This window comes from Plectrocnemia conspersa, unplaced genomic scaffold (assembly GCF_051122295.1).
Source record: "Plectrocnemia conspersa isolate PC_06_02 unplaced genomic scaffold, ASM5112229v1 ptg000003l, whole genome shotgun sequence".
Lineage (NCBI taxonomy): Eukaryota > Metazoa > Arthropoda > Insecta > Trichoptera > Polycentropodidae > Plectrocnemia > Plectrocnemia conspersa.
Window position 1 is genome coordinate 22,006,941 of NW_028277167.1, and position 14,510 is coordinate 22,021,450.

A 14,510-nucleotide genomic window follows, 5' to 3' on the forward strand; every position below is an offset into this window, starting at 1 on the left:
GAATCGTAGTGGCGGTATATGCACTATCTTGCTTACTTTGTTCCGCTGCAATAGAAAATTTTAAAGAGTTGTGCTATAACTTATTTTTTTTATGCCTGACTATTTTAATGTTACCATTGAAATGTTCGAATATAACCATTGAAAATTTGGCAACCTAGCACTTATCGTTTTGTATTCATCTTGTTGTCAATGTAACATATTTTTTGGTGCGTTTGTACTAGTATTAATCGCACGACATGATTTTTTTCACGGTGAATTTAAAAAAAGTTTTTAATTTTCAAAAGTCGATGAACCCCAAAATCATATCTATACATGTGATACATAAAATTATATTTTATTAAGAGTCTATAACTTGAATGTATATCTATTATTAGATATTTAAAATAAATTCAATATTTTTGCAATATAATGTAATTTGACAATTTTTTAAAAAACAATAGTAACAAAAACGAAAATTTTTGATAAAATTGAATATTAATATGTAATTCTACATATAAATCAATAATACAAAATATTATATATAAATTTATTGTCTATAGACATAATTTATTTATAAATGATTATATGTAACATAAAATAACAGATAGATTTTTAAATTATGGTTGTAAAATAGTATTTTCATTTTTCTTTGCATATAAGTTCTCTAATAATATATAATATAATAATTTCTTTGTCCCATTACCTTAGTGCGCATGCTTCTCGTTTTTTATATTTGATTATTAAAATCGATATAAGTATTAACATATTACTTCACATGAGTTCAAACACTAATATTTTAATACATATCAATGCTCTTTTGTATAAGTTGTTAACTTGTATATGTGGTAACCTTATAAAAAGTAATATCTTTAAGATTTATATGATCTTTTTATTTTACATTAAATGTAACATACATTCCTTTTTCTTTTCTAAAGGATCATTTTATGATGCTTATTATTTTTATAGCATATTTATAAAAATAGTGAGATCAAAGTGGTATTAAACCCAAAAGTGTAGTTAGACAATTTACGCTTTCATCAATAAAAAATGTTTAAGGATGATAAAAAAATATTATTTAACTGCTCTTAAAAGTATGATATAACAAAATCAATTACTAAGAAATTGAGTATAACTGTAATGAGTGAATAAGATCGATGGTCCTCAAATATCGCAAAATAAAACAAGGCGAATGTAATGAAGTCTGTATGATAAGAACCATTCACAAGTGTGTAATTGGGCCTAAGCTTTGCTAGAGACGGACGTCGCGACGCTCCGGCGTCACAGAGCACATCTCTTTGTGAGGTCACGTACGTTGGAGCGTGGAGATTGGGCACGTGACCTCTCTTTCTCTCTCTCTCTCTCCCTTCGTCCTTCCGATGCTACTCGAATAACCGACAACTAGGAGCCCGCATAAAGGGATCATCGAAGGGTGCAAAATATGAATATACAATATGCCCCTTACGGTGACGTGCAATTTCACGCAGCGCGATATGTGGTGTTCGTGGTGGGCCAAGAGTCGCGAATGGGTACGCTGTTATGCCCTTAGGTTTTTATTTCGTAAAAAATATATGGAAAATGGCAATATGGAGCTTCTCATAAAAGTACGAATATACTACTATTTATAACTAGTAACTTTCTGTGTAAGAGGCCTAATATTATATAGAGAGAAATCGTCAATTGGGAAAATATGTAGTATGTTGCCTTAAAAAAATTGGAATAATATCTATATCTAACTTTAATGGTTATATTTTGAAACTTCATCATGCAAAATATGTTTTTGATTTATGACCAATTTATCTTAACAGAAATTGTAATACAAGATCTAGACTTTCTATGTTACTGATGAATAAATAAGTTTAAATTATAACGTGCAATACATAATAGTAATTTATTTTTGCTATTCACTATTGTCTTGCAACATTAAGCTTCATTATTTCGGTCACTTTAAACACACACAATTCTCTCCATCCACTCTCTGTATTTGTCCGTAGTCGGAGTAAATCAAATTAAGCGATTTTATTATACTTCATTATGTTCTAGCCTTGCCCAAATTGCTGGTTTATCCAATAAAGGGCATGCAACCCTCGCCGCATGCCTATCTCTGTATGAGAATCTATACCAGTATATAATTAACACCCTGACAGTGTTTATGATATATAAGATAGTTTCAATATGGAATATAGGGTATTACATAAACGTATCATGAATTCAGAAAATCTAAATCATACAACGATTACTATTAGTATATTCCGTACAATTTGTTAATCTTTTTATTATTTTAATGTTAATTAATATCATGATATTGAGAAAAAAAAATTTAATAAAATATACGATGCTTGTCCAGAATATAATATTAAAATGGTTATAGGAGACATGAACGTCAAAATAGAAAATTTGTTGAGAACAATAATTTAAATTAAAGAAATTGTGCATTAATGTTAGTCAGAACAGTGAGCACCTTATATAAATGCACAAAAAAAATGTTTTATGGTACAAAAGTATTTACTTAAATGCACATATCCTCTAAAATAACTCCTAGTTAAATCGCACCCAAATTTAAATACCAACAATTGGAAAATATAGTCGGATTTGGACAATATTTGTGACTTCTAAAAATATGGCTATTGGTGTTACTACATTTTCACATAACACATAGAAAACTTTCGATGGTAGAAACGTAAACCAAATTAAGCACATCCAAATTGACGTAAGATAATCTAACGGACGTCAGATCATATCGTAGAGATAATGAACTATTACTTAACCATTGAAAAAAGAAGAAATCAACGCAAACTACTAAAAAATGAATACGTTGTAAAACAATATAAACAAAAATTAAAAATGTTTCTATAACTACGAAAATGATGCCACGCAAGAAAATTGGAATTACTGTAAAAATATTGTTACGTCAGCGGCAGAAAATGTCTTAGAGCAGGCACCAAGAAAGAGAAAAACTTGGCATATAAATACTGCGGCAAAAAATCATACAAGAGACTATGGTAAAAACTAAAAATTACTGCGCAGAAAGGAAAAAATAATCCATATGGAGAAAAAGCGTGTATTATATATTATTTTTAAAACTTTACTTTTATTGACTTGTAATTTAAAAAAAAATAGTATTACTAGTAGGCATATGCTAAGATGGATCGAATTAATTATTTATGAGTTTAATTTTTTTTTTTTATGGTAATCGCGGTTTTTTTATTAAATATCGGTCTAAAGACCGCAATAGCGACAAGTCCTTCAGATCGAAGGTTTAAATATATTTATTAAATTAAACTTTAGTATTCAGATATACGTAAGCTTAGATATTTAACGCTTGTTTTCCATTTTTTGTTACTGGCCTCTTCATATAGGAATGGTTGTGGTAGGCTTTGTTTTTTTTTTTTGTGAAAATACATGTTTTTGTTTAAATATAGTTGATTTTAAATATCCACCATTCAAAATTTGTATTAATTTATTATTTTGAAACTGTTTACTAACTTTAAATATGCACATGACTCGATAGAAATAGAATGAAGGAATTGGGCATCCTGAAGAATTTTATTTTCATGGTAAAACTCGCAATGAAATGTGTCAAATACCAAGTGAGAGTGCACAATAATCTGTCCAAGTCTGCGACAGGGTGATACTGCTTAACATTTTACTGAAAAAAGTAACCAGAGAAGTTAAAAGCAAACAAATTCGTACAAATATTTGCCTATGCAGATGACATAGATATTGTAGAAAGGTCAAAACAGGCACTAATTGAACCCTGAACTTTCTTGAGCCATCAACCAAGAAAATAGTCGAAAGAATTAATGAACAGAAAAACAATACATGCAGTTTATGGCTCAATTTGGACAGCAAACTGAAAATATCCATATATATAAATATACTTTCAAGCGTGTCAACAGTATATACATGACATAAGCAAGGAGGAAAAAAACGAGTATTTTGGTCTAATAAATCAGATCAAATCACAAGAAGATACTCATGTACAAAACATTTATTAGACCTGTGCTGACATATGGTTCGAAAAGTTGGACAATTATTAGGCCCGACTTGATTGCCGAGGATATTTCTGTGTAACAAGTCTGATGACTTATTGATTCTAAACGTCACATTAAGATGTGTTTCAAATCTCGCTTAATTACTTGTTTCTTAACAAATTATATGACTAGGTGCGGTGCAATTAAAAGCAGCCATCGTGTGAATTTCCCATCAATTTGCTCACTTATTCATTAGCAATTTTCCTTGTTCGAATAAATCACGCGACACCTACTTAAAAACTTGACGTTTGACTCTGTGTTGCCAGCGCTAAAAATTACTCTCACGTCCAAGAAGACTATTTATTATCGTTAAACCTCCCCCTTTTTCACCACCATCACCGCATTTTCTCATTCTGCGAATTGAGAGTGACGCGTTTGCGACACGGCGCGTCTCAATAGATGCCATTCTGTCCCGTTATAAATCACGCGGGCGAATCGTTTTTACACTTCGAGGCTAATGCGCGGCCCTGTGCTAGGTGTCTTGCCCAATAAAAGGCCCGCCGAGTGATTTAGCGCCTTTGTGTACCACACACTCTACGGCGGTCAGGACTTTTTCATTAACTACCCCAAGAATTATCGCGTGCGACATTGAGGCGATCCAAAGTGTCCGGGCGATTTATATAGTTTAGGTCGTTAATTTACAGGGCGATATTGTTTTTCGAATTTTATAAATGAGCTTGAAAAGCTCAAGTCATCCCATTTAAGAGGCGGAGATCGAATTAATGTTAACATTGTATTTCTGATGAGTTTCAACCATTACATTTGCTTGTATTTAAACGTAGCCTTTCTTGATTTTGATTATGAATGAAATATTGCTAAAAATAAAAATACATTTTTATTGACAAAAATGAGTAGAAATCACTTTCTTATCACTATCATAAACGCACAAATTTTCCAAACACTGATTTGAATATTTTAAAGTGCATTTATTAAACAATATTAATTATTCCGACTGCGCGCTATTTGGCCGTTGATCATCATTCTTGATCTTAACAATCATAAAACTTGGTCTTAACAATTAAATTAGTAAATAATATTTTAATACTGCTACTAAATTCTACATGAATATATAAATGAACAGATATTTTTGAAATGAATTATTAATTGCAAAAATAATCAATGAACTAGAATTTCGTCTCTTTGAGTTAGCATCACTAGCATCGCTATTGATTTTATTAATTTGCTACATAAAAAATGCGATAACGCCAAATGTTTGAATCATTCTATGTAGCATCTGTGGTACCCTAAAAAGCAGTGAATAAAATATTATTGAAGTTATTCATAATCTAATGAAAATTTTTTTGTGTTGTAATTGAATAGACTAGAATTTTTCACTTTCATTTCTTCAAATTCATAGCAGTCTTGTAATATTAGCTTTCAATTTCAACATTCGCCTTTATTCATGCCATCGAATTGATATTGTGTGGTGTGGCGCCGTCGGCCATTCGCGTCCCAAAATAGCAGTAGATTGGATTAACAGAAACACTGATCCAATTATTGGCGGCCATCGGTCCGATTCGAAGGTATTTATTATTGGGCTGGTAATCATCACGAACGCACGCACACTCACACTCACACTCGACATATGTACATACATATGTACGTACGATATTTGTTCGGAAATAATTGATAGGCCAAACAACGTGACACACGACGCTCGGGTCGTCTGGTCATCTCTCTCATTACGACAATTGGTCGATCGGCCGTTCCGGTGACAAAGGGGCGCCACGAGCCCAAGATTGGTTTTCAATCGGGGGTAAATATTGAGGCTGACAAATTTAACGATTAATAATTAACTATATATAGCTCAAATGAGGCCGGAGGGTGTAAAATTTTATTATTAATTTTATTAGGTAAATTAAAATATGTGAATAAGACTAATGATACAAATATAAATTATCTTTATTTTATAGCAAACATCTTGCTATATGCAGGCCTGCCAAGAGAGGGGACAAATTCCCGGAGCCCGTTCTCTTTGAAAGGCCTGACTCTGTAAAAAATCGTAGCTAGAATATATTTAGAAAAAAAGTAAAAATCGACCTTAAATAATGGATATGAACAGTTGTTTTAAATGTACCTATATACTGATGTATTTCAGGTATAAGTTCCTTTAGCCCTTTTTTATACATGTTATATAATAAATAAAAGGAGCGGAACATTGCCTTCAAAAGCACCCACTTTCTAGATAGTACTTTCACAATAAATATTATTATTTAATGGGACAGATTGTAGTTTTTTGATATAAAATTACAAAATATAAACTAAGCTAACTCATTTCTCAGGGTAAAATAAATTCGTCTGCATTTCGATATTACACTATGTTTTCAAAATATATAGCTATATATTACCGATATTACTATGGACCTTCAATATAAGAGTGCTGATCGAATTATTTTCAAACCGAATTTCGGTCAATAGGAGAGCGCAAAAACAATTATCACTTCTCAGAAGTCAAAAATTCACGTCAAAAGCAATAAAATCGCGTTGGCGCCGTCGCAGTGGGAACGCTCGTTACCGAGCGTTCCCACTGCGACGGCGACGACACGATTTTATTGCTTTTGACGTGGATTTTTGACTTCTGAGAAGTGATAATTGTTTTTTGCGCTTTCCTATTGGGCAAAATTTGGTTTAGATGTCCTTCTTTTGACTCTTACTCATAATATTTTTATTAAAAGTATTATTATTCACTATAATGCAACACTAAACAGCAAAAATAACCCGACTAATTATCAAGTAAATAATATGAATATATATTTTTAATATCTATTAAAAACATTTTACATAAAATATAATTTCAGAAAATATGTCGCTAACTTTTATATTTATTTATAGCATAGAAAGTCTTAACTTGTACCTGTAATTATTTATTCAATAAATTATATTACGATGTTAAACATATATAAAATGCCATTTTTGTCTTGAGGTCCGGAATCATTGTTTTCCCAGGCCCATTATGTGGTATAGTATCCAGTTAATAAAATAATCCTTAGCAATCCTAATCAAAGCCAAACAAGTTAATTAAATCCTCGCAAGCATTGCAAGACAACTGCACTGAAACATGCACCAATTTGGCCCCAGCATCCCAAAAGACGTGCATTGTCGGCCAGCGGTGGCACATGGGCGCATACCGTCGGGCGGCGTTAATGCGAAATCGTTACGCGAAATATTTATGTGCGCAATTTGAATGCAGATCGAAAATGCCTCCCGGGTACTCCAGGACCGGATTGGATGCACGCGACGAATTCAAATTGAAAACGACGTCTTAAATAGTTAAACAGCTTCCATGGCGGGACACAATGGTTGTGTTTTATTCGCCTTATCCCCCCGCAGAATGCGCGCTGCATACTTTATGCATGCGGCCCTGGAACTGCTGCGCCCTGTGAGATTACGCTCGAACAGGGGCGTAGACTGATATGCTAGAAGAGGAGGGAGTATGATCTGATACTAACGCTTTAATCGATAAAGTATTTTTTCTATAGAAAATAAATCCGACAGCGCTGTGTTCGCCATATAGTAAAAAGCTCATGGCTATAACGACGTCGCCATACGGTGTATCAATATATGATCAAAATATAAAATATGGTGTCAGTGTCATGATTGTAAAAGTGAAGCACTTAATTTAAAAGCCAAGTTTGTTGTATGTACAATGAATAGCGACTTAAAACATATTTGTTAAAAATTAAAGTAAATTTCTAATTGTACTGACTTTTAATTTTAACCCAAATAGTTTCTTATTTTGTTCCTGCATTGTTCTTTATAATTTTTCTATAAAATCATAATATTCGATTAAAAATTTTATGGCTATTTTATAGCATTGCTAATCAAACTATTCAGATAAATCTTTTCAAAACTTGCATAAAAGTACGATAGAAAAGAAAATTTGCTCGGGTAAAGTTTTACAACGATGCTATAAAATATTTATAGGTCTTTAATTTTTTTATTTAAAATTCATTATGACAAAATTTAATTAAAATCTATAAGAAGCTTATAGAAAGTCGCTATAAAAAGGAGCCGCAAATAATTTTATAAATTATATTATCTTATCTGTTTAAAACTATTCATTCAATTTATATTTTTTTTACAATAGATATTTTTTTGAAGTTAAGATTTATGTTTCTTCTCGAGAATTTCACGATAAAAATATCAAATCGAGATTTCTCACTTCTCGAGAAATTTTCTATTTTCTCAAGAATTTTTATTAGGCGTTTTTTTTGTTTAGAATTAGATTTGTACGAATATTTTTGATGTTTTATAAAGGAGTGTCAGATGTTTAAAAATATGCATCTTTTTTTGCAAGCTTTTAATAGAGGTTGGAAGTATTTGAATTGCTAAAAATTATATACGATTTACTTAACCACTTTATTTGGCGTTATCTTTGCTTCGGTAATTTAACAACTACATAAATAATCAAAAGAAAAAAGACCGCTTTGCAAAAAACTCAGTAAATTGCAAAAATGTATGGAGGCTATCCACAGAATTACGTCAGAAAATTGGCAAACTCAAATCTTGTTTTTTTAATAATCCAATAGAGATTTTTCTTATCTTTTTCGAAATATAAAAACAATTGTAAATAACAATTTTCACTGCGATTCGGATATACAATAAATACGGAAGCCAAAAATTACTGCTTTTCTCGACAGTCTATAATCAATCGAAGTATTATAGATTGTACGTTCTGGTCCATTATAGCAAATCATCATCCTATTCAAGTTTGTTCTCTTCAACAATAGTCCACTTTTCTGTTCATGAATATTAGTAAGATATTCACTGTTTTAATTATTTGTAATTATATACTGGTTTATTTTAATGGCATACGAGAAAAATGAAAAATATCTATAATTCTGATAAAAAATCCACAAAAGTTGAAAAATAAATCATATTTTTTCAGGTAATAGATTCAATGAATTTTTTTAGGCGTGGAAACAAATTATCTTAAAACGATCTGTATTTAAGCACGTGTGATAAAAACGTGATATACTTAATAGGCCCACAATTATACTATACATTACATATATGTTCCTATACATCAAAATTTCTCGAGAATTCTCAAAAAATGAAAAACAGCAAAAAATAAAATATTTAGTCAGACTAATATTCAGTTTTTGCAAATAAAATGTCGATTTTATTTTTAAGTGTTTTTAACAGTTTTATCTTAAATTCATATTCATGCCTTATTATTTCGGAAGCTCCTAGTTGATTAAAACGAAATTAGGAACAATAACTAGCTAAAGGTTTTTCAAAGCACGAGTTTTTTCTTCGTCAGCACGATACAAATGCGTTTGATAACATTTTACATAAAGGACCTGAACAAAAAATACAGTCGGTGCCAATATACCGAAATTCAGTGCCAATACTAATTTGAAATGTACCTTTACTCAAATTCAATTCGATCTAGATTTATTTATTAAAATAATACCTATGACCTGACAAGTTACATGTATATAATAAATGTAATAATTTACATTAACATGCATTGCGTGACTTTCGAAGACGATCCGAAACCCAAAACTGTAATTACTCGAGTAAAGTTAGATTGTCAACATTACCCATTTGAATAAATTCATTAAAAACTCATCAAATCGTATCTTACACCTATATCTCATAAATTAAATGCGGTGGTTTACAAGAACGGATAATAATCAAATATCGTGATATAAAAATATCTCAAACTTTTTCAATTAAGACCGAGAATTTTTTTACTCAAGAATTCCAACTTATAGTGTCTTAAAATGTCACGAATAACTGACGCATCATAAAATTTAACCGCTTTTCAAAGATGTTTTACTAACGTCATTTACGTATAAATAAAACCTTAACTTGCTCTTAAAAATGATGAGGTTTTGCTAAGAAAATCATTCTCAATTATTTAAAAAATAAATGTTTAGTACCTAATAATAAATAGTCTGATTCCACCCCGAATAAATTCATTGGCTAGACAATCGAAAGTAGGAAGAGCAAAGGACCTTTTCTAATTTGAGCATGGCGTTTTGAAATCACTTATATTAGAGTCAGAACTTGACACAAACGAGAGCTTAGCTGAAATCGCACCAAGCGGAGTTGTGCTGAATATCGACTGAGACAAGCAACCGCTTTCTTTTCGTAACAAAAAAATTCAATGCACCGGTGAATCCGTGGATGTTATTTATGGGAACCCTTTAGTTATAGTCGTAGCGAAGGCCTCTGTGTGATCCCACTATTGTCTAGTTTATTTTTATTGATGAATGATTTTAGTCACAGATTTTAACGCGAGTTTCAAGAATAAGATCCCCCATAAAACTTTGAATTTTATTGATTTATTATTCGTGGATAAAAAAAACATTAAAATGAATATATTAATTGAAACATAATGGTTTATTAACTCATTTTTGACACAAACACATAATTTTTCTGGCAAAATAATTTTAATTCTGTCTTCGAGACTGAACTGATTTGTGTACTTTATTTTTATGCTCAACATAATATATTTTTCATATAGATAAGTTATTGTAAGAGGCAGTAGCTTTACAAACTTTCAGAAACAAAGCTAAAATTGTAAAGACAGTCATCTTATATTTTTTTATCTAATTTATAAAGGTAGTATATTTTTTTTCGCTCTCCTTGTCCGCAAATTAATTTTTACATATTTGAATGGTAAAAAATGAGACAATTAATTACAACTATTAAAGCGTGTTATGTTATTTTTAATTTATACTTATTTTGAATGAATTTCTTAAGCTAAATTCAGCTTATTTAACCTAAGTAAAATCGGTTCTTTCCCTGTATTTAATTGTAAGTAAACAACACAAAACAGGAATACGGCGGGTTCGTTACGCCCACCCCTTACGAACGCATCCATCAAAAGGTTCTGGCCGTTTTTCCTTCATTTGAATAAAAGGATAATATTTCCCAATTCTAAGCCAGCGAAAATTTGCCAAATGGCCCAGAAAAATGTAGAAATTAACCAAAACGTAAATCTTGAAAGGCGGGATTTAACATAAGAAATAAAATGAAATATGAAATAATAAATTGAAATTATTTATTAAGGAATAATATTATATAAAATAAAAAGTAGTTAATTGCTTTTGAATGGTTTATTTAGTTTTTTCAGCAGCGTGCGGCACTTGAAATAATTTATTGCGCTGGCAACAACGGGAGCGCCGAGTATCAAACGTCATTCAAACGGAACGAAAATTATTAATGGCTAAATTGCAACGCAGTGACACTGCTTCGATTAAATTCAGTTTTAGTGCACCGAAAAAAATATTAATTTATCGTTACAATATTCATTGGAAGTTAAAAAGGGGGAAATGTGCGGTATAGTTTGTATTGCGCATGCGCAAAGAATATTTATTATTCTATGTAGAATTGTAGACGAAGCACTGATTATTTTAAATATGTGTTTTTTGTGTTATAACGCAATCGCTAAGATTTTTTCACTTAGTATTATTACAAACCAGTTTTAAAAAAGAATTCATTCATCAATTGTATTTTACAACCATATAGCTTCAGCATCCTTACATATAACATATGTTGTTATCTATGTTATTATATAAATAAATTATTTAATTCATTTAAAAATGAATACGTGTATTCTGGATATTTTTAAAATACCGATACACCTGTATTGAAAGCTCAAGCACATCTGATCGAAGTCAGCAGTGCCGAGTCAGATTTTTTGAAGACGCATTGTTTGTGCAAAATTAATATCGAAAGACTGGCTGAAACGCTCTCCGAGTGGGGCGTCGTATCGGGGCGTCGGCCGAGAGGGGGCCCCTAACTCAATAGAGCGACTCATCGGGTCAATTTGCCGGAGACGCTCCGTGACTAAGTGGTGCCTCACGCCAGAGGGAAGAGTGCCATAGATGGGCGGAAGATTGGTAGGAGTGATCAGTATTGACTGTATAACAGAGTGAGGGTGGTACACACGCCCGGGTGGAGGCTCGGTTCTTTGATTTACCTAAGCAAAAGTTCAAAGTTCGGCGTCGGCGGTGGTGGAAAGAAATCGACTAAGTGCGCCCTCTTATTTTTCTTCCTCTTTGGTCTATAAGCGGCGTTTCTGCGAAACACACGCAAATTAACGCATGTCTGAAAGGCGTGATTAATTATGTAAATAGATGTCACGCTATTTATTTTTTTACGACTAAAATGTTTATCATTTTATTATATTCACGCTCGTCAACGCTGTCAAGATCGATGAGTGAGAAGTGGAAATAAATTAAACTGAACATATATTTTTTTTAATATTCTAATATAATTTCCTTTACAATAAATTGATAAGATAAATCTGCGACGCAATACTGACCTTTTTGATAAACTGAAAATATCATTGTATTAACACATTGCATACCGGGCATTATTCCTAAACATGCAGCAATGCGGCCGTGCTTATTTGCGAAAAAGATTAACGTATTTTTTAAACCATCATAACGTTTTATTGAGTTATCGTTTTAAAGGCAAATTTAAAGTATTGTTTCGTAATCGCGTATCAATAAAATAAAAAATAAATCTATATTTAAAATCACTAAATATACATATTTAAAAATAAAAACGCTATATTATAAATTATGATAAAATGATTATTTTTAAAACAACAAATATTAAACTCTATAATATTTTTTTATTTTTATCACTAAGGCCGATTTACGCGGCGATATTTGCTCGACCGTTCCACTTGATACATGTTTTGCTCTCAGTTTCTCATGCATAATATCAATGACTCCCAACCGGTGGTATGCGTAGCTCCATGTATAGGACGGAATAGCGTAGTCCGTAACGTCTCAGACTAGTAACTCTTGAGTGGCGGGCTCGAGCCCCGGCAGCGGCACTCAAATTTTTATTTATAAAAATGCGCTATTATTAAAAAAAACCGGCCCCAGCTGCAGTGAAATTTATTTATTATAAATTGTATAGCATATAATTATTATTAATATAGATGTCACAGATTCCTAGACTTTCAGTCTGATGGCTAATACTTACTCAGTTGGTACAGATTTGCCCGTTGTAATGCATTGGGCTTACGCCTATCCAATTACAACGGAAGGTTTAATAAAAATGAATAAATTAGCGGCTAATCTTATATTAGGGATTAATGTGTTCATTGGGAGGGGGGGGATTTGCATTCCCCCCTTGAATTTGGCCACAAAATTCATGTTATTAATTTAAATATTATAAATCTTAATGAAAAAGGAGTATTAAAAAAAGCTGAAATGACTTCCCTGATTATAAATCAGAAATTCTAGTGCAGCGTACGCCACAACTTCTACTTTTTATCCAAAAAGCACCCACACGAAACTAATACAATCGTATTGTAGGAGTTGACAACCAATTACTGTGATATTATATATTATTTTTTATTTATTTTTTGCGAAATGGGCCGTAATATTTACATTTATAGTGATCCAGGCGAAAAACTTTGAAACGAGCATTGCCGCTTCACGAACAAGCGAGACAACAAAGTATCTCAGGTAAATGCATTGATTGAATTATCGAGCAAGTTAACTTTGCAAAATATATTTGATAATGTATCATTGGATTTGGATGTTTTTGGGTTAAAATGAGTGATAATGAGGCAATGGCGTCTGCACGATTTTATTGCTTTTGACGTGAATTTTGGACTTCTGAGAATGGATAATTATTTTTTTTCGCCTTCCTATTTGTCAAAATTTGGTTTAGATATGCTTTATTCAATTTTCACTTATGGTTATTAACGCTAGATAACCGAGAGTTTACACTGTTAATCTTATTGCTTCTGACGTGGATTCAAAACGGGTTGGGTGCCATGCGACTATCATCGCGTATGTTGACCTTAAAGTGTTAAAAAATATTTAAATACATTTTTATTTCATTAGTACGCGATTCACAGTTTTATGATAACTGATTTAATTATAACGAATGTATGATATGTGGGATATATTAATCAAAAAATACTTCTTTGAAACGATTTTTTTTTACTCAAGTTTTGCGCCTCTGGAATTTTGGGTATCGATTTTTTTAACTATTTGAATTAATTTAGTATTAGAATAATCTTTGTTTAGATCAGTGGTCTTTAACCTGGTGGTCCACGGACCGGCACCGGTCCGCAAGAAATTATTGTACATATTATGTATTATAAATTTTCTAATAATAAAGAATTACTTTAGTTCGTATAGAATATCTTATACGTATTCAACATAAAACTAAGGCCAGTTTTTCATTGTCATATTATTCACATAGTAAATAATTTTTTAGATATAATAAATGTGATTTTTTTAAATAATAAATGAAATATCTTGTTCTAAATAGTAACGTCAGGAAAACAATGTATATTTTCGGTCGAATTCCTTTGCTATTGACAAACAATATTAGACGATTGACTTCAACAAAAAAATAAAAGCAATTTTTTATTGCCATATTGTTTACATAGTAAAGATATTTTACCAATATCAGATGAAATGTAAATATAGCTACTTGATATGAACAACAACGTTAGGGAAATGGTTTATATTCGAGCAAATTTCTTTGCTGTTGATAGACATTTCACTT

The 14,510-nt window shown here is 31.4% G+C and overlaps 1 protein-coding gene and 1 long non-coding RNA gene across 4 annotated transcripts in view; one reads left to right on the forward strand and one right to left on the reverse strand.

Moving 5' to 3' along the window:
- Window positions 1–14,510, forward strand: part of LOC148236959 (matrix metalloproteinase-2-like) — a 293,116-nt gene that overhangs the window by 177,747 nt on the left and 100,859 nt on the right. The gene's annotated exons all lie outside the window — the stretch shown is intronic.
- On the reverse strand, window positions 8,135–9,603 carry LOC148236963 (uncharacterized). Its single transcript, XR_015809161.1, has 2 exons — window positions 8,595–9,603; window positions 8,135–8,547 (listed from the first exon to the last, which is right to left on the reverse strand). It is a non-coding gene; the product is annotated as an uncharacterized LOC148236963 (long non-coding RNA).